At 47.1% G+C, this 18,614-nt stretch overlaps 1 protein-coding gene across 5 annotated transcripts in view; it reads left to right on the top strand.

Moving 5' to 3' along the window:
* The window catches only part of HIVEP3 (HIVEP zinc finger 3), a 244,282-nt gene that overhangs the window by 151,254 nt on the left and 74,414 nt on the right, over window positions 1–18,614 (top strand). The window contains exon 1 of one of the 5 annotated variants that reach the window (XM_044435199.1): window positions 15,727–16,099. The exons of the other annotated variants lie outside the window; for them this stretch is intronic. The gene's annotated coding sequence lies outside the window, so the exon portion shown is untranslated. Of the gene's footprint in view, window positions 1–15,726; window positions 16,100–18,614 lie in introns of those variants that run through there. 5 annotated transcript variants of the gene reach the window in all.

Below are 18,614 nucleotides of genomic sequence, written 5' to 3'. Positions count from 1 at the left end.
TGTTTCTTGCCCTTACAGATCTGTTATCTGTAAATCTAACACCTGTAAAAAGGTAGCTTTCTGATGGATTGGTATCTAATCAAAACAAATGAAAGTGAATGTGGATCAGCCAGCCCCATCTAAAATTGGGGCTTTTTGTTGGGGCCTTCATATTCTTCTTGCCCTCCCCCATAAACTCTTGGGAGTCCAGGCTCTCGTTCAGGGGTTGGCTACCTGTGAGGCCAGACTGCTCACCCTTCTTATGATAGAGGCAGGCGCCACACAGTCTGGTGCTGTTGCTGTTCTAACTTACAAGGAGTGTAGAAACAGTTGTGGAGTGTGGGCTGGGAAGAGAAGAGAGAATGTTCATTGTGTAAACCTCATCCCCCAAAACGCCCCTCTCTATCCAACCCAGGGGCTGCAGTTATGCAGCTGCGCCACCGGCTGCTTTCCCTGTCTGGATGCGGCTTTGGGACGCTTGCGGTTGTTCGTGTGAATGGGGAGCTTGCTGACTCAGGCAACCCGCACCTGGGAAGCTTATCTTCAATCATGCCGCTGGGGCAACATTTTGACCCTGCTGGTCAACTCCAAATCAGCTGCCATCAGGATCGCCACTCCTCTCCCAAGGTTAGGGCTGAAGAGGGTGACTTTCTGGCTAGGGATGTTCAAATATGCTTGCTTTGATTTCTCTCCCTTTCTAGTATCTCCAGGCAGCCCAAGATCAGCCCCTGAGCTGTGCGTCTGAGTGGGGATCTGGACTCGCTTCACCCTGGGCCAAGTCCAACGATCTCTTTGCCTGTCTTGTATTTACTATTTTTAGATGCCATATTTCTGCCAGTCAGGGCTGGCTTTCCCATTTGGTGGAATGAGGCAGCTGTCGCAGGTGGCAGTTGCTGGCTGGTGGTGATGTTCAGAGAACAAGCGGAGAGTTGTTGCAGTACAGAGCCAGGTGTTGCTGTGCACCTTGCCCTGTAGCCCAGCCTTCCCCAACCTGGTGGTTTCCAGAGACATTTGGGCCGCAACTCCCAGATTTCCCATCCAGCAGGGCCATTGACTGGAAATTCTGGACATGGCAGTCCAAACGTGCCTGGAAGGCACAAGGCTGGGGAAGGCTGTTGTAGCCCATCAGCTCACAGTTTGCGCTCAGCACAGTGGAGGACATGCCTTGCCTTTGCCCGGTCAGCAGAAGACTGTCAGCCCCAGTGTGCTAAAGCCAGTGTACAATGGAAAAGAATGGCATGACATGATAGAGAAGGAAAGGGAATGGGACGGGCAGAAGAAAATAAGCCCACAGAAGTATCTTTCACTTACCTGTCATTTTATTATTCTGGAATGGCTGCAGCTGGAAAGAGGGCTAGGAGGAGAGGAGCCAAATTACCCATGGTCCCAGCAGAGCCAGTGGAAGGGATCTTGCTGCCCCCCATTCCTCCGATGCAGTCAAAAGACATGTCCCCTGCTGGAGAAGCCGAGACAGCATGGTTGCGACAAGGTCAAGGTAGGACAGAACCTGGGCGTTAGGCTGCTCTTGCTCTCCTGTCCTGGCTGCAGGGTCCCGTGGGCAATTGGCTGGCCAGAATGCTGAACTAGATGCCCTTTGGCCTGATCCAGGAGGGCTGTGCTCATGCTGTTGTTCCCCAGCACATAGAAATGGTTGGATTCCATTTCGGTTGACTTCTGGCCTGAGTGACTCTGCAACAAGAGCTCTTTATTGGCTTTGGGCCCATAGCAAGGTTGAATGGGCTGAAGTCCTGGAAGGCAGCCAAACACATGAACAGTGAGGTTGAGGCTGAGCCTGGGGGATCCTTCCATTTCCCCCCACCCCCAGTGTCAGCTCTGGAACTTGGTCTTCCTGCTGCAGTTCTATGGAAGCCCTGTGTACGTACGTGTTGCTCTGTGGAACACCATTGGCAGTGCCACAAATAAAACAGCAGAGTGCTGCATTATGCCGATTTCTTCAGGGGTCCTTGTAATGGAGTGCATCGGCTCCGGTAGAGTCAGGATCGTTTTGTTTCCAAGCCTCGCAGAATGGTATCCAAATGCAGCAGAAAGGACAGGAGCAGCCCCCCACCCCCACGCCGCACACACAAACCCCTTCTGTAAGCTTCTTCAGGATGTTTAGATCAAATCTGAGTTGCTGTTATTTTATTTAAATTTGTGTTGCTTCCCACCGCAGAAAGCAGTCTTGAACAGATGGCTGATTAGCCAGATTATATTTAATTTTTTATACAGGAGGGACAACTGATTTTCAGTCAAGTGTCTGGATGCTTTTAGCACAAAACTTCAGTCATTTTTGTGAGATCAGCCTAAGTTGGTGGGCATCTTGCAATCTTGTTGGTGGTCAATCCACATCCCACAGGTCACATGGGATTTAAGGCGCCCCCCCCCCCCCCCGAGATGCACAGACCCACACAAACACACACTTTGGTGGGTTGAAGGCAAAGGACTGTGGCAGGCAAGAGACTTTCCCAGTGCATCTTCTTCCCCTTCCTGGTCCAGCCATGGTCTACCCACCAAATAGCAGCTTAGCAGCCTGGAGGGAGCAGCCATGCTTGGAGAGATCTTCATGCACCTTCCTCCAGAGCTAAATCAGAGTCTGGTCAAACTGGACACCAAGCGTGTTTGCTTGGCAGTTCCGACAGGGAGAAAGGCATAGAGGGAGCTTCAGTGATGTGTTCCCTTTTCCCCATTTCTGCTGATTAACGCTAACATGGGCATCAGTCACCAGGCAAAGGAAAACACCATAGGATCCCAGGAAAAGATTTGAAGCTTCCCTTCTCTCTGTGCAGTGAGCCTCAAGACCAGATTATCTCAAGACCAGACAGGACATCTTGGAGGGTGTTCATTTCCAGAGTCACCGTAAGCCAGATACAGCTTGATGGCATGTTGATCACATCACTTTCTGGGTGTTGGGGAGGTGTAAGTGGATGACAGAGACAGAGTCAGAATTAGCTGGCGTGGAAGGCTGGGCATGAGAAGGGAGGGATGAGGGCCATGTCAATTCCACCTTCAGCACATGGACCCATAACCCAATTGTCCATTCCTCATAGTTCCTGTGATGGATGGGGCTGTTTCTCTGGGGATTAGGTAAGATCCAGGGTGGGTTAACACTCGAGTTCCCACTGGCAACTTTCTTGGCACCCACTCTCTCTTCCACATCATTCTCTGGTTCACAAATATTCTTGCTGCTGAAAGAGGCTTCTGCTGATGCTGAATACTGTGGGCTCAAAGGCGTAGTTGTTCAGTATGTGGGTGCTCAGACCCCACCTTGGTTTTGTGCTCTGTCTTTTGGACAGGTGACTTGCCTAGGCTGCTACCTCTGTTGGTACTCCTGTCTCTGAATTGCCAAAAGTCCCCAGCTGAGTAATTCATTTGAATTTAAGCCTACTCAAATGTGCAGCAAGTGCCTCTCACCTGAACAAGCCAAGGATGGGGCCAAAATGACGAAGAGGTCTTTCTGATCAATCCCAAACCACAGTGAGAACCCTCTGTTATATTAAACAACAGTAATCCCATGTAGTAGTGCTTGTTTTCTGCCACTAGGTGTCACTGTATCCCTGCTTGTGATAGGAACAATTTTGTAGCTGGGGATGTATAAGGAATCAGAGGCCCGGAGTGGGAATCTAATGGATTTTCTCGGCTTGTCAGAATCTGTTTTGCCAACCCTGTGCACGCCTTTGGGAGGGGCCTTCTGAAAGTGAGCATGTCTCCTCTCTGTGTGCCGATCCTCCAGTTGGATTGCCCTCCTCTCCACCTCTCCCATCTCAGTGTCTCAGCATGGCCCGTATCCCCCTCCCCCCGGTCTCTTTCAGATTCTCAGTCCTCGAGTGTGAACACCCAGAGCAGCCCCTTTGCTCATTCTCACCAGTGTTCATGCAGAATGGCTCACACAGTTTCCGACAGCAGATCCTTTGGGCCAGGTGAGCTCTGGAGAGCTGTACCAGCTGCTCTTCTGCTGTAGCGCGTTGCAGAGGAGCCGCAACAGGGCAGTGAGGAGGACCTGCCACCATCACTGGGGCAGAGGTGCCTGTGAGCACCCTCTCTTGAGACATCCCTGCCTAGCACTCTTGCAAGGACTACCAGAAAAGAGCAGCACACACAATTGTTAAAACACTTGTGAAAGCCTAACCCCCAGGTGTGAATTCAGTTCCATCTCCACCCTTAGAAGGGCATTGTTTTCTTCTGCTACTCAACTCCGTTGGGTCACCCTGAGTTCTAAGATTATGAAAGAAGGAGGAGGAGGAGAATTCTCACTTTCTCACCACTTAAAGTAAGTGGTCCCTGCCCCGAAGTTTGTAATCAGAGATGAAAATCCATAGTAAGTGAATACATGATTGGAAGACACTGATATTAAGGAGGGCTCTTTGCTCATTGTTTGGTTTCAGGTCCTTCTGAAAGTGCTCTTCTGGAGACGACAGGAAAGAGGAAGGGAGCTGCGTGTGATGGCTTTCAGATATGCTGCTCTTAATGATTTATCACTATTGATTTGCGTGGCAAACAACAGGAACATTAAGAGGCTTTTTTTTTTAAAGTAATGCTTTATCTGCCTATGAAATGGAGCTGCTTTTGATTTAGATGAGGAGAAGAGAAAGATGGACAGGTTGGTTCCATTAAATTGCTGCAACACTGAAATACGTTGTTCCTTTTAATTGCAAATCCCTCACTTGTGTTGTTTCTCATTTGCTTCGACTTAGCCACATGCTACAGTTCCCAGCAACCAATCAAACAGTCAGTGGAACGCATCTGGAGGGTATCAGAGAGGGGAAAACTGCCACAGAGTGAACTACATTGATAGAGAAAGCACACGGCACAGTCGTCCCAGGACTGAACCATTTAAGTCAGAATATGGGGGTGTCAGTTTGTGGAAAAAACATGTCATTGCCAAAAGGAAACTTGAGAGGCAGAAACTTTGAATGTTATGTAGGACTTGGTGCAGTGAAGCTAATGGGTTGATGCATCATAAACCCTCTCTAACCACAAACCAGCCCAGTGTCCTGTTTGTGGAAAGTATATATGTTGGGCCAGGAATATATGTTTTTAGCCTAACTTCTCCCCACCCTGTTAGGCTTTTATGTGCATGGAAGATGTGTGTGTGTGTGTGGGGGGTATTTCAACATGAAGTGTCAAGCTTGTATTCTTGGACCAGTACAGTCAAAAAAGGACTGTATCTCACAGAATGGCCTACCACTAGATAAAGCGATAGATGCTGGGAGAGACGGATTTAAGAGGTGATTAGGGAAATGTATAGAAGATGAGCTTCTTGATGGCTCCCTACCATGGTGTCCATGTCTTACTTCCAGTACCAGAACAGCATGGTTCTACACATCTGCTGATGGGGAACATGGAAACATCATACTCAGAGGCCTTGGAGTCATTGTGGACAGCAGGATGAATATGAGCCAACAATGTAATGCAGCCACCAACAGGGGAAATGCTATTTAGGGAGGCATTAATAGAAGGACCACTTCTAAATCATGAACAATAGTAGTTCCCCATACTCTTCACTAGTCATCAGGAATACTATGTCCAGTTGTGGGTACTAAAATTTAATTAGAAAGGGTCCAGAGGAGGGCAAGGAAAATGATCCAGGGTTTGGAAACACTGCTCTGTGAGAGAACTGGGCATGTTCAGCCTCGAGAAGAGAAGACCAAGGGGAACATGGTATCACTCTATTAGTACATGAAAGGCTGTCACAAAGAAGAAGGTCAAGATTTCTTGTTGATACCAGTGTGTAGGACATGGAATAATCAACTCATGTTGGGACAACCCAGATTCAGACTAGATAGCAGGAAAAGTTTCCTCACTGTCAGAGCAATATGTCAGTGGAACCAGCTGCCTAGAGAGGTGGTGGGCTCTCCCACACTGGAGACATTGAGGTTGAAATTGCACCGTCATCTGAGTGGGTTTGTGCAAACTGGTGTCCTGCAACAGCAGGGGGTTGGACCGAGTGGCTGCCTTGGTCCCTTCCAACTCTACTATTCTATGTTTCTATGATTCTGTGTCTAGACAGCATACTAAAAAGCAGAGACATCAAAACTTGGCAACAAAAGTATGTATAGTCAAGGCCATGGTTTTCCCAGTTGCAATGTATGGCTGTGAAAGTTGGACCATAAGGAAGGCTGAGCTCTGAAGAATTGAGGCCTTTGAATTGTGGTGCTGGAGGAGACTCCTGCGAGTCCCTTGGACCGCAAGGCAATCAAACCGATCAGTCCTAGAGGAGATCAACCCTGACTGCTCTTTAGAAGGCCAGATCCTGAAGATGAAACTCAAACACTTTGGCCACCTAATGAGAAGGAAGGACTCCCTGGAGAAGAGCCTAATGCTGGGAACAATTGAAGGGAAAAGAAGAAGGGGACGGCAGAGGATGAGGTGGCTGGATGGAGTCACAGAAGCAGTCAGCATAAGAAGTGGACTCCAGGGGATGGTGGAGGACAGGAAGGCCTGGAGGAGTGTTGTCCATGGGGTCGCGATGGGTCGGACACGACTTCGCGACTAACAGCAACAACACGATTCTGTGTCCCGCTGTGGGGTCCTCATAGGCACCTGGCTGGCCACCATGGGAACAGAATGCTGGATAGAGCATCCTTTGGTCTGATCCTGCAGGGCTCTTCCTAAGTGTGCATATTTGACTTGGTTCTAAGGATTGCCATAAGGACAGGCTGTCCGTCTTTCCTCCTTCCTTCCCTCCTTCCTTCCGTCCTTCCTTCCGCATGGGGAGATGTGGAAAACCTGTGTCTGGGATTTCCCAGGAGTGTAGTAGAGATAAGTCGCACAGGGATGAATGGCCAGGACTTCATTTTCTTGGGAGCAAGGGCACCGGCTCGGCACCCCCCTCAGCGTTCCCTTTCCCCTCTGAGCTTAGTTGCAGTGTGCACAGTAGCAGGTGGTGGGAAGGTCTTTCCCAAAAGATCTGGTCCCCCCACCCCCCTTGTGATGCAAAGTATTTTGCAGCCACTTGCCTTTGAAAAAACAACTAAGGTCCATTTACAGAAGACTTGCTGCTAGTAAGAGAACGAGACCGGCCTTGTTGACATGAATGAACACACTGCCCCGTACTTTTGGCCTCTCGGTGGGGCCAGTGGAGACTGCTGGGATGACCTTTCAGATACATTACTGTGTCATTGTACTTACGTGACATGAGTCCACGGTGCGGCATCAGCAGGGACAGCCCAGTTAATGATCTTCCATATTGAAGCATAGGAGGCACACAAGAAATTCAATGCACAGGGAAAATGTTGGGGAGACAGCTAGGTTACCTGTCACAACACCTGTACATACTTTTGTAGTTGCAAGATTCTGCCATTGAATGGGGTTGGATGAAATGACCTTCATTAAATCCCTTCTATTCTAGCTATTGTGTGTGCATGTGTGTTTATAATGTGGAAATATTATAAAATTATTAAGTGTGGAGCAGTTACTCATGTGAATTCCATTGCCTGTATTCTGACGGGCTACTCTCTGGAAAGAGGGTTACTGCACTGCTGATAATAACACTGTTTTTTACGTGGGGTTTTATGTGGGCTTCCAAAGCGTGCAGTTTTAAACTGAGCCAGACAGCCTCTGTAAGGACTGCAGGGCTGATGAATTAGCTGGGACCAGCAAGAGTCCCCATCTTCCAAGTTAATTGAGCTAGATGTTAGTGACATGTGGTTTGACTGATGTTCGCAAAATCACCACCACCACACACACTCTCTGTTCTTAAAAGAAGCAGTCTAAATTCTGGGTGACATGCAACATTTTGAGCGGCTTGACTTGTAACGAGGTTTTCAGTGCCCATATCCAGATCCCAGGCACAGGGTTTTTCTTGAGATAGACGTATATATCAATGCCAATTCCATCATTACGGTTAGGTTCCTCTCCCCACTTCCTTCCCCTCCACATCAAGCTTATTCTGTCCCATTTCTTCACAAGCTTGAATTTTTAGCTGCATGGAAACTTGTACATATTTTTTTCCGTTTTGTACCCACTTTGAAACAGCCACCTATTCCAATTCATGGTCCTATTGAGTAAACCATGTTTGTGCAAATTTTGGAAACTTCTGCATTATCCTATGCATAATTTTCAAATGTTTTCACTTACTTTGTTTAGTGGAATGAATCACAAGCTTAGGGATGCTTATGAGTCCATCTTTGAGTCCAGGAGGTGGAAATGGGGAAATCTGTGGATTGAAATTCATCAAGCAAATTTTCACCCATCCCTAGTTCCAGCACCATCCTCTGCATCCCAGCCGACTTCTTTGCAATGAAATTACGCCCTCTAGTGGTCATCCTCGAAAAAGAGAGAGATTAGGTTTGCTAATGTTAACAGCATTAGCAAATGATGTCACAGCTTTGGTGGATGATCTCATAGTTGGTGCCTTGTTTGCTTCAAATGCTTCTTTGGTCAATTTAGGCAGGATGAAGCATGTTGCACCTTCCAGTTCTCAAATACACACAAAACTCACTCCACAGGCCGAGCTAGGACCGATTTCCCCCCATGTGCTTGCTTGCCGGAGGCTGAGTATTTTTGATGGTGAGAATTACCCAACCCCATGAGCCACCACCATTTGTCTTAGGGCTGATGGTGACTGTTGTGACAGTGGGACTGAACCCTGGCAATTAATTCAGGTATTTCATTCCAGAATGCATTTTGGCGCGTCCATGCAATTTTGTTTTCCTGAATCTGGAAGCACAGTGGCTGACTCATTCAGCTGAACCCATCTGTTCTGCTGCTGAGTCATGCATTTGGGTAGCCTTACTTCAACCATCTTTGGGAATGTTGGGGCTGATGGAAAAGTGACTCGTCACTTTCTCACCCCATTCTCAGCCATTGAATGGGGGCTCTGCTAGGATTGGGCCCCGGGACCCAGGCCTGCACCGGAAGGATCACTCATAAAGCAGCAGCTATTGAAACAAATGTTGCTTTAGTTGAGTAGTCACGATGGTGCAAAGATGGATATATCCGGGTTGGCAAGCGCTTTTGTTGTTGTTGGTGTTCGAATACATAAGGACAGCAGAAACTTTTACAAAGATGGAATGCCAGTTTGGCAGCAGTGGGAAGTCGCACGCTTCCCAATGAAGCAAAAACTGTTTAAGGCAAGGATGAAGGAGGGGGGAGTTAGATGGAAGTGCTTCTGACTGCAGCTGTCTCTGATGGGTAAAAAAAAAAAGAAGTAAAAAGGGCTCCTGAGAGAGACCCTAGCAAATTCCTAGTAGAATTTCTCTACTTTATTCTCTCTGCTTCATCGCTCCTCACCCCATCTCCTATGAACACAATGAAAATTTCTTCTGAACATTTGTGGTATGGACCTTGGAAGTATTCCTCCTATTCTCAGCTCTCATAAATGTTGCAGCTAAAGTTCTGTAATGGCAGGGATTATATTTAGTTTAGATGTGGTCCCTCTGCTATAGAACTTCCTTCAGAAAGATTCCCACCTGTTGGAAACTTCTGACTCGCTGTATTCGGGCGTTCCTCTGCTCACCTCTGGGTGTAAAGTACATCCATGTAGGCCCTGCCCCTACACAATGGGTTCTAGCTAGACTTTTGTGTATTGGGCACTAAGGTCTGAAGAGGACTCTGTAGCTGCATTCAGAGTTTGCGTCCAGAATGCTTCTTGCGGGGGGTGTGAGCAGAAACTGTGATGAGGCACAGTTCTTGGTGCAACGGCACATTTAGCTGCACAGACATTTATGGTGAACACATGAAGGCCAGACTGCACACCTGGGACTGCTGAAGGCAGAGCTTCTGCATGCCTTCTGCTCCTGCTCCATATTTTACCCCTACACTTGAGCAACATGAGCAACATCTGACTAGGATTCAGGATTTAAACATATTTAAATAGGCTTTTAATGGAGTATTCCATTAATGGGACATTGGTAGAAGGAGTATTTCCTCTTTTTGCACTGCATCTTGTAGTTTTGTATTGTTGCTGTTGTTTTCTTGTAAGCTGGCTTGATTTCTTTTACGGCAAGGAGGTGTCGTACCTTGGTGCCAATTGGCTGAGCTGTTGTGATTATTCAGAATGTTCAGTTCTTGATAGCAGAGCAGTTAGTTAGTAGTTCCGCCTCTGTCGGAGAAGGGGGAAGCTGCTGGTTTAGGTGAGGTTAAAAGCCTAATAGGCAGGATAGCTGAGAAGGGGGGGGGAGTCCCAGGTGGTAGGGAAGGGATTATATTTTGAAGGGAAGGATGCTGAGCAAGTTATAGAGTGGCAAAGCATACGCTCAAAGAAGAACAGGAGGGGAAATGCGGCCTGTGCAAAAGGGCAGAACAGAATGGAAATTGAGATAAAGATTCTAAGCAAGGACTGTTGCAGTGCTTAAAATCAGAAAAGTTGTATCCTTTTGTGGAGACGGAGGGAGAAAAATTGTGCTGAAGTGCTTGTAGAGACAGATGAAGGAACTGGTAGAGTGAAACTCTAATGCATTTTCCTGACTTGGCCGCACAAATTCCATTCTGTTTTTTTTTTTTTTTAAACAGGCTGTGATTTACATAGCTTATTGTAATGGGGAAATCTGCGTGACATTTGGCTCAGTGCTGCAATTTCTACAAGCTTGCACAAATTGTGTAAACTTGCACAAATTGCAAAGCAGCACCTCGAACGTTGCACAAATCAGAAATTAAGTGTCACAAGGGAGAGTAAATGTATATGCAGTGAGAGAAAGGTGTTTCTGTATTTCTTGTGATAAATACATGTTCCACAGAATGAGACCAACAGCGGTGGCTAGAATCTAACAAGTGTGATCCAATTTGCACAATTGTGCTAGAGACACACAGTTCCCAGCTCCAAATCTGTATAAACATTTCAAAGAATTCTACAGAAGCCAAACTGTGCCTGCCTCCAATCAGTTCATTTTTGGCTATCAGGTTGGAAATGTGGCCAAAAGTCCATTGAGTGCAAATGGAACATGTTTTCCAATGTTACACAGAAACACAACGAGTCAGAAGGGGCCTCTCGGCCCATCTAGTCTGACCTCCGGCACCAGCCGGCTCCTCTCACAACATGCCTACCATGTGCACGTCCAGCCTATCCTTGAACACCCGCACCAATGGGGCCTCAACGACCTCTCGTGGAAGCCCATTCCACACCCTCAGGGTCCTGACTGTCAGGAAGTGCTTTCTGGCATCCAAATGGAGCCTTGACTCCCTGTTGCTAATCCCTAAATGCTATTTGAGAGATAAGGCTGCACTGCTATGCATGTTTAGAGAGGGAAAAGGGCCTCTTTTTCCCAGCATGCCCCAGCCAAGGTGTGGGGCAGAATTACATAGAGAGTTTTGAGGCAGAAGGAACTAGGTAGTGTTTCCAAGAAGGAAGTGGGCAAGCCAGGAAAGACTGGAACCCTGGCGCTATCCACCCAAGAAGGGCATAACTTCGCTAGATTTAGAATCCTGCGTATGGCAGGAGTTGCTGCTTGTCTGTTTATGTATTTATTGCACTTATGTTTCACCTACCATTTAAACAGGCACCCAAGGCAGTGATCAATTGGAGCTACCAAACTGATTGTAAAACAAGTCTATTGAAAACACAATTGAAATGCGGAGCAGTGAAACAACAAAAGCAGCACCCAGACTGACAGAGCTGTTCCTTGCACAGGCCTGCTGGAATAAGAATGCCTTTGTCTGCTGGTGGAAAAGCACAGAGAAAGGGAGCAAGGACCATGCTAGTCTCCCTCTCTGGGGAGTTCCAGAGGCCACAGTGAAGGGCTGCTCTCTCATTGCCCCTAAACACCTTTCTGGTGGCAAAATTTAAAACTTTCTGTGAGAGAATGCAGCCTTGTTCCCAAGCTCTGCAGGGCTTTAAACCAGCCCTTTAAATGGTCCGGAATCAGACCAGTCAGCAGTGAAATTGCGGCAGTACAGCTGCCCCCGTACCCCATTCTGCTCCCGCTGAGCTGGGCAGTCTCTTGCTGCAGCTCGCACTGTCCCTGTGTGTGGCCACTCGCTGTCCCTCAGGCTGCCAGGGCTGAACCGGGGCAAGTCACAGCTGAGGGGGCAGAAAGGGGCAGGGTCAGAGTGAGACTCTTAAACTGGAGTTGGGGAAGATGGCTGTTTCCCCAGGAGAAATGAAAAGGCATTTGTTACCCAGGAAAAGCTAGCCTGGCAAGGAAGCCTTGGGCCCCTTGCTCTTGCGGCAAGCCAGTGGCCAGCCCAGGTGGGTAGAGCCACTGCAGCGCTTGGGCACCCTTCCCTGCTCAGGGAAATTCTCCTGGGTATTGCAGTCATGCTGTCTTACCACACAGGGCTGGCTACGCATGGCACTTGTGAGTCCCTGGCTCTAGCCACGCATGGCGCAGCCCGTCCCATATTGCTGTGAGGATGCATTGGCTGAAGAATTTAATAACAATGCAATAAATAAGCTAAAGCAACCAATTGCATTGTTTTGATTTGGTGCCCTGAAAGGGCCCAGCGGAGGTCAAAAAGCCAGGTGGGATGGGAAGGCTGAATTGCAAATACTGGTTTTGATCTAACCAGGCAGTAGAGTGACTGGACACGAGTTGCCAAAAACGAGGGAAAGTAGCACAACAATAAGGGGCACAAAATTTAAAATTGCTAATTGATACGTCTGTGCAGATTTAGGTACAGAGTCCCTCCCGCTGGCTGTGAAAAGCTATAACCAGGTGAGCCCTGCTTGGTTCTCTATTTGCAAAGTCCAGCTCTTCTTTCAGCTGGGCTGGGACTGGACAGACTTTCTAACAGAGCAGAGGAGGGCAGCTCCAGCTGTGTGAGGTGTATTCCCATCAGCCCAACACACCCCATTGTGAGGGCGAAACATTTAGAGGACAACAAGTTGTCCACCCCTGAATTGGATGATTCCTTCAAAATAGCAGATAATTCTCTAGCAGCTCTTCACCTAGAGGACTGTCCTCTGTAAAAGGGGCTACGTGGTCACTCTTCTGGTATACACCGATGGGCAGCAACTCCCCATGCTTTCAGATGAAGGATCTATCCCAGCCCTAGCTAGAGGTGCCAGCGTTTGAACCCAGGACCTCCGGCAAACACCAGCAAGAGGTGATCCTTGTAGCATTTCTGTTAACAGCATCATCTCTCCTGCTAGAATTGCGCAGGCTAAATCGATCTCATTCTCCCTTTATGGAGACTTACAGGGACAGGTTCTATTGTCTGATCGGCATATCCAAACACAAATCCAAAGTCTTCTACTCCATCCCCAACCTGTTTTGAACTTCAAGGAGATAAACTTTCACCCAGTGACTTTGTGTTCAGCAGACGCTTCTTTCTGCTTGGCCTAGCTTGATTCTGGAGGGACCATTTTATGGCCCACCCATTGCTTGGTGGAGGGGTGGGGGATTGGGAATGCTTATTGTCGTAATAAAAAATTAATTAAATGCCAGGCCGTCATTTCCAGTGAATAAACTGTGGTACCTGTGATCCATTGTCGACATCTGTTTGTGAACCCAGAGGACCATTAGTGACTTTCAGAAGGGAGGCGAAGACCTGGGGCCGATTAGCCCTGTTGGATATTGCTGCAGTCTGCGTCAGCGAGGCCTATTATCGTTAATATTTTATGGAGATGCATCTCGGCCATCCTTCCTGTGAGTCATCCTCCACAGGAACCCAGAAGCCTTTTGGGCTGTTTAACCCCTTTCGTGTATTTAAAGGAAGGCACTAAATCTTGCAGGCGAAGCAGCCATCCTGGCACGCCAGGGAGAAAATGCCTCTTCTGGTTTCAGCTGCCGTGCACAGGCGTGCTGACGCGTCCGAGGGCCACACGGCTCCCTGGGCCGCTCTTTAGAGGCACTCCACCTAATGCGATGCTGCGGTTAAGCAATTAACCCTGAACTGAGGATCATTGTCTGGGCTGTTGAATTGTTGCTTGGACAGTTAGGTAGTCACAGGTGAGATGAGGCTCACGTTGGAAGGGGCAACATTTTAGCATAGAGAACTGACAGTTGATGGCCCACTATCTGTGCTAATGCACTGAGATGAAATAGAACTTACGGAAAGGTATTAGCGGACTATTGAAGGCTAATCGTCTCTAGTATTAAGCAGCTGGTGCGGTGGTGGTAGGGCCTTTCCGGGGTGGCGTCACGCCTCTGGATTTTCTTTCTCCCAAAGCACATCAGGTGCCATTTTTGGTGGTGTTTAGGCAGCTGTTGAAAACTTATTTGTATATTGTGGTATATGCTGATTCAATACAGGGCTTGATAGGGTTTCTTCATCCTTGCTTTTATTTTTAAATTTTGTTTTGCTTTAATGCATTTGTGTATCACCTTGTAATTTAATGCTGTGGGTTTTGTGCAGGAACATCTCAAATAGTGTGTGAGCGGGATGGTGACCGGGAGAAGGGCCTTTTTAGTAGTGACACCCTGTTTTTGGGACATTCTCCCCAGGGAGGCATGCCTGGTGCCATCTTTGCTTTCTTTTCAGTGCACAGTGAAAACGGATCTATTTTCCAGATATTTTAATAGATAAGGGCTAGTTTTGATACTGTTTTTATGATTATTGCTGTCGGGCCGTGTGTTAGTCACTGTGTGTTGTTGGTGCTGTTGCATTGTTTCTTGTGTTTTTAAATGCCATCACACTCTTGGTTGTTTTGTATATTTTCCAAATTTGTAAAACACCCAGAGAGCCTTTGGGCTATGGAGCACTACAGAAGTGCAGTAGATAAATAGATTTTGAGAAGAGGCTTCCCCCACCCAATATAAAGCGGAGTGATGGAAGCACACAACGCTGCTGGAGTCTGGTTGGTCCACGGGGGCAGGGGGAGGTGTTAGTGCAAATGCAGATTATAAGGGTGTGTGTTCATTTTGGCGTGCGGGTTCCTACCTTTAATTGCCACTGATGAATGGATGAGTGGTCCTGATGTGTTTTCCCAGAATATTTTCCAGCTCTTCCTGTGGTGCTTTCTCCCTGGAGGGCTCTGGATAAGCCCGTCAATAGGGGAACCATGTGCCTTTGTGGTATTAAAAGCACATACTTATTGAACAGAACAGGTTTCCCAATCTGGTGCTCTTCAAATGTCTGGGGACTTCAGAATGTTGCCCTGGCCAGCATAGGTATGTCTGGGAAGCTTGGAGTTGCTTTTCCACCTATCTAGAAAGCACTGCGCTGGAGACGAATTAAGTGGATGATGGTATCCACTCCTAGGATATATGCAGATAGAGGCCAGATGGTATAGTCTTAAATCTTCCTTCCTCCTCAACACCACCGTCCTAATCTGGATCCCTAAACCTCTCCCATTTAGCCAGCAAAAACCAGTGATGCCAGTGCCAGTTGTATACCCAGCATGACTCTTAGATTCACCTATAACCAAATGGAACCTTTGGAGGGACCTGCAAAGAAAAGCTTGATTTTTAGTATGGCCATCTTGGGTAAGGTCTGTAAAACAGTTTTGCGTTTTTAAAAGTGATCCATTCCATTAGTGGTGTGAAGAGGTGCATGCCTTAAATAGAGGATGAGCCTGGTCATCGGACAGGAGACGGTGTATACTTACATCACAAGAAGATCAAAAATGCAAGCGAGTTAAGGTTGACTTGGGGCAATCTAGTGAAGTTAACAAATCAGAGAGACAGAGACAGAGACAGAGACAGAGACAGAGACAGAGACAGAGAGAGAGAGAGAGAGAGAGAGAGAGGAGAGTGTGTGCACGAAAGCAGTAACTCATGGTACGAAGGACATTGGATGCAAACTGCAATAGAAGCCAGTATTCAGTTCTCCCTCCCCTTCTTAGCACATATACACAGATAAAAACTGTGGTGTTCACTAATTCAGAATGGACAGAAGATTGATCTCCAAATGTTTTGGACTTCAACTCCCGGAAACCAGTGGACAGGAATGGTGAGAGTTAAGGACCAAAGCACCTGAGAATCTATTTTTCAGGGAAGATTCTCCCCGATTTTGCTTACATTCTCACCACCATCTCTCCACATACACTCCACAGTTATACTAGTCTTCCGTCGCTTACACAGCCCAACACACAGTTTGGTGGCCATCCATGCTGCATGATGGAGGACAGCCCCCTATTTGAAGGGCTGCCATTTCTGAATTTGGATTAAAAGGGAAAGCAGGCAGGGCCTCCGATGTTTGCTCATTAACTGCACCTGGATCGCAGGTAGAACAGGTCGGCACACTGGTTGTTTGGACACAATCTCCCACATTATGGTGAGATATATTGCACTTTGATTTAAAGGTAGGTCACTTCGAAGTGAAGAGTCCTGTGTTTGCATCCGTACCTGTAAATTAGCATATGCTATCTGTACCTATAATTATGGGAATCGGCCTGAACGTTTATCTTTGCTGTGGGTGATGCATTCCACTTTTTTGGCCTTCAAGCAAAAGTAGCTTCCAAATTCAGTACTATGCTCACTAGCCATTGCTCTGATCATACACTTGCTGAGTAGTTCATCTGCCCGGCCAGGTGATGTTGAGCCCATTTGAGAGAGGATTGTTTTCCCCTTGAGGGACCAGGTTCATTGAGGTGCACCTGGACCCAGCCTGGCCACTAGAGGCACAGGTGGACTCCATGGCAGTGTGCCTTTTGTCAGCTTGGCAGTCAGACCAATGATGCCCTTGCCTGGATAGATATAGCCAAGTTATAGTTATCCATGCCCTGATCACCTCTCACCTGGATTCCCACCATGCATTTATACATGGGACTACCTTTGAAAGTGGTCCAAACAGTTCAGCTGGACTGAAATAGGGCAGCAAGATTGTTAATGGGGGGACTGGCTGATGTGATCCTATTAGGCCAGTATTTTCCCATCTGCACTGATTCCCAGTCCATTTCTGGGCTGAACTTGAAGTGCAGGATAAATGTCCCAAGACTTAAATGGCTTGAAGACAGGTTACTTGAAGAATCACCCCTTTCAGTATACCCTGGACTGAAAGATAGTCTTCATCTCCCCTTCTTTGGAATCCCTTCCCAGGGAAGTGAGATAGGAGGCAACTATGGAGCAAGCATCTTCATCTGTGGAATTCCAGTTGGTGAACAAGCTTCCCAGAGAGGTTCACTGAAGCATCTACATTATGCACTTTTGGGCACAAGGCAAAAATTTAAAGAAGAGAAAATCCCTAGGCATTTTAGTTTTTCTGTTAAAAATAAATTTGGTATTGTATTTTAAACCTTTGCTTTGCTTCCAGGTCCTAGGCTTTTGTTTTTGTTTTACTTTTGAACTTATGTATTATGTGTTAGTACGCTGCATTGTATGGTTTTAATTGTTGCAAATGGCCCTGGGTGCTTCAGCAGCTGCATGGTATAGAAATGAAATAAAACAAGAAATCTAATCCACTCCTTCTCATATAGTTTCCATATGCATACAATGTTCATTCAACAGACCCTATCAAGTTAATGAAATACATTTTCCACTAGATAGGACCGAACTTAAAAGCACTACCTTTCAAGTCAGACATAAAAGCCATCGCTGGCTCTTGTTTAGAGACATAAGAAGATCAGACTAAAGGCCTATCTAGTCCAGCGGCTGGTTTTTCATAGAAGCAAGCCAGGTGCCTGTGCAAGTTTGCAAGGAGGCCAGAATGAGACCAGCAGTCTCTTCCTTGGCTCCTGAGGTGGATGAGTGCCTCCAAAAGGGCCACTCTGCAAGCATTTTCTAAATCTGAAGGTCTTCTACTTTGGGTGAGCATTTGGTTTGATACCAGCCTTTGGTGCTTCACGTTTCTGAGCCACCTTAGAGATATATGTGCACTTTCAAAAGGTAGCATTATCCATTTCCAGCCCATAAAATGCCTGGATGTTCAAGTTGGAGTATAACACCACAAACTCCCAGGAAAAATTGCTTTACAAAAATTTCAAGAGGTTGAAAGCTGAAACCAGTGTTGATGCAAATGGGCTGGGCCATCACCTAAGATGGAGCAGTAGCCACTGCCCAATTACCCAACTACCCAGTCACACGGCAGTGTATGCGAGGCAGGATATATTTACTGGGCCTTCAGGCAGAAAAACCCTACAAGCTCCTCCCTCTCCATCAAAAAACCCACACAGTCTTCATAAGTAAAGCATCCCACTCTTTGCTGGCTGTTCACGACATCCACAGTCAGCTGTCTGGGGTGACCACTTCCCTTGCCGCATGGTAGGGCAGGCTCTGAACACGTGTGTTTTCGGTAAGGGTGTATGGAGCGAATACGTGGGCAAATACGTGCATCAATTTTAGGATCTCGGCATCTGGGCCCATTCGGCTGCATGCCATTTCGGCAGCCCTGCTTCCGTGCCTGACTGCTGCCGTTGTAATTTGCTCCTCGGGAGTGCAAATATTACTTTTCTCAAGCCACCGCATCCTAGAATAGAGAAGCAATGTTAGGGGAAGGTAGTGGGCACTCTATTTAAAGCTGTTGCTGCAAATAGATCACCACACAGCTTTCTGTTGTGGCAGAAATGGTTTACCATGTCTTGTGAAAACAACACAAACAAAAACGACTCCCCCAAGTTTAATTTATGCAAAGAGAAGCAATAAACTTTGCTGGTAGGCCAGGTATGTAGCCAGGCATTAAGCTGTGGAGGATTTAAATATACTTTAATTTTAGGAGACGGGACATTTAATGTGTCTCGCATATCCTAAAGCAAGAGTGAAGTATCTATTTAGCACCAAGAACCGCAGCTAATTCTGTTGCTGGCTTTTGTTGCTGTAAAATAACCCCACCACCATCGCTGTGTTGTATAACTAGGCGTAGCTAATCCCTGAGGCTTGAGG

Source organism: Varanus komodoensis, unplaced genomic scaffold, assembly GCF_004798865.1.
Source record: "Varanus komodoensis strain SLA01 unplaced genomic scaffold, ASM479886v1 scaffold29_1, whole genome shotgun sequence".
In the NCBI taxonomy this organism is placed as follows: Eukaryota; Metazoa; Chordata; class Lepidosauria; order Squamata; family Varanidae; genus Varanus; species Varanus komodoensis.
Note: the sequence above shows the minus strand (reverse complement) of the source record. Positions and strands in the feature narration are given on the sequence as shown.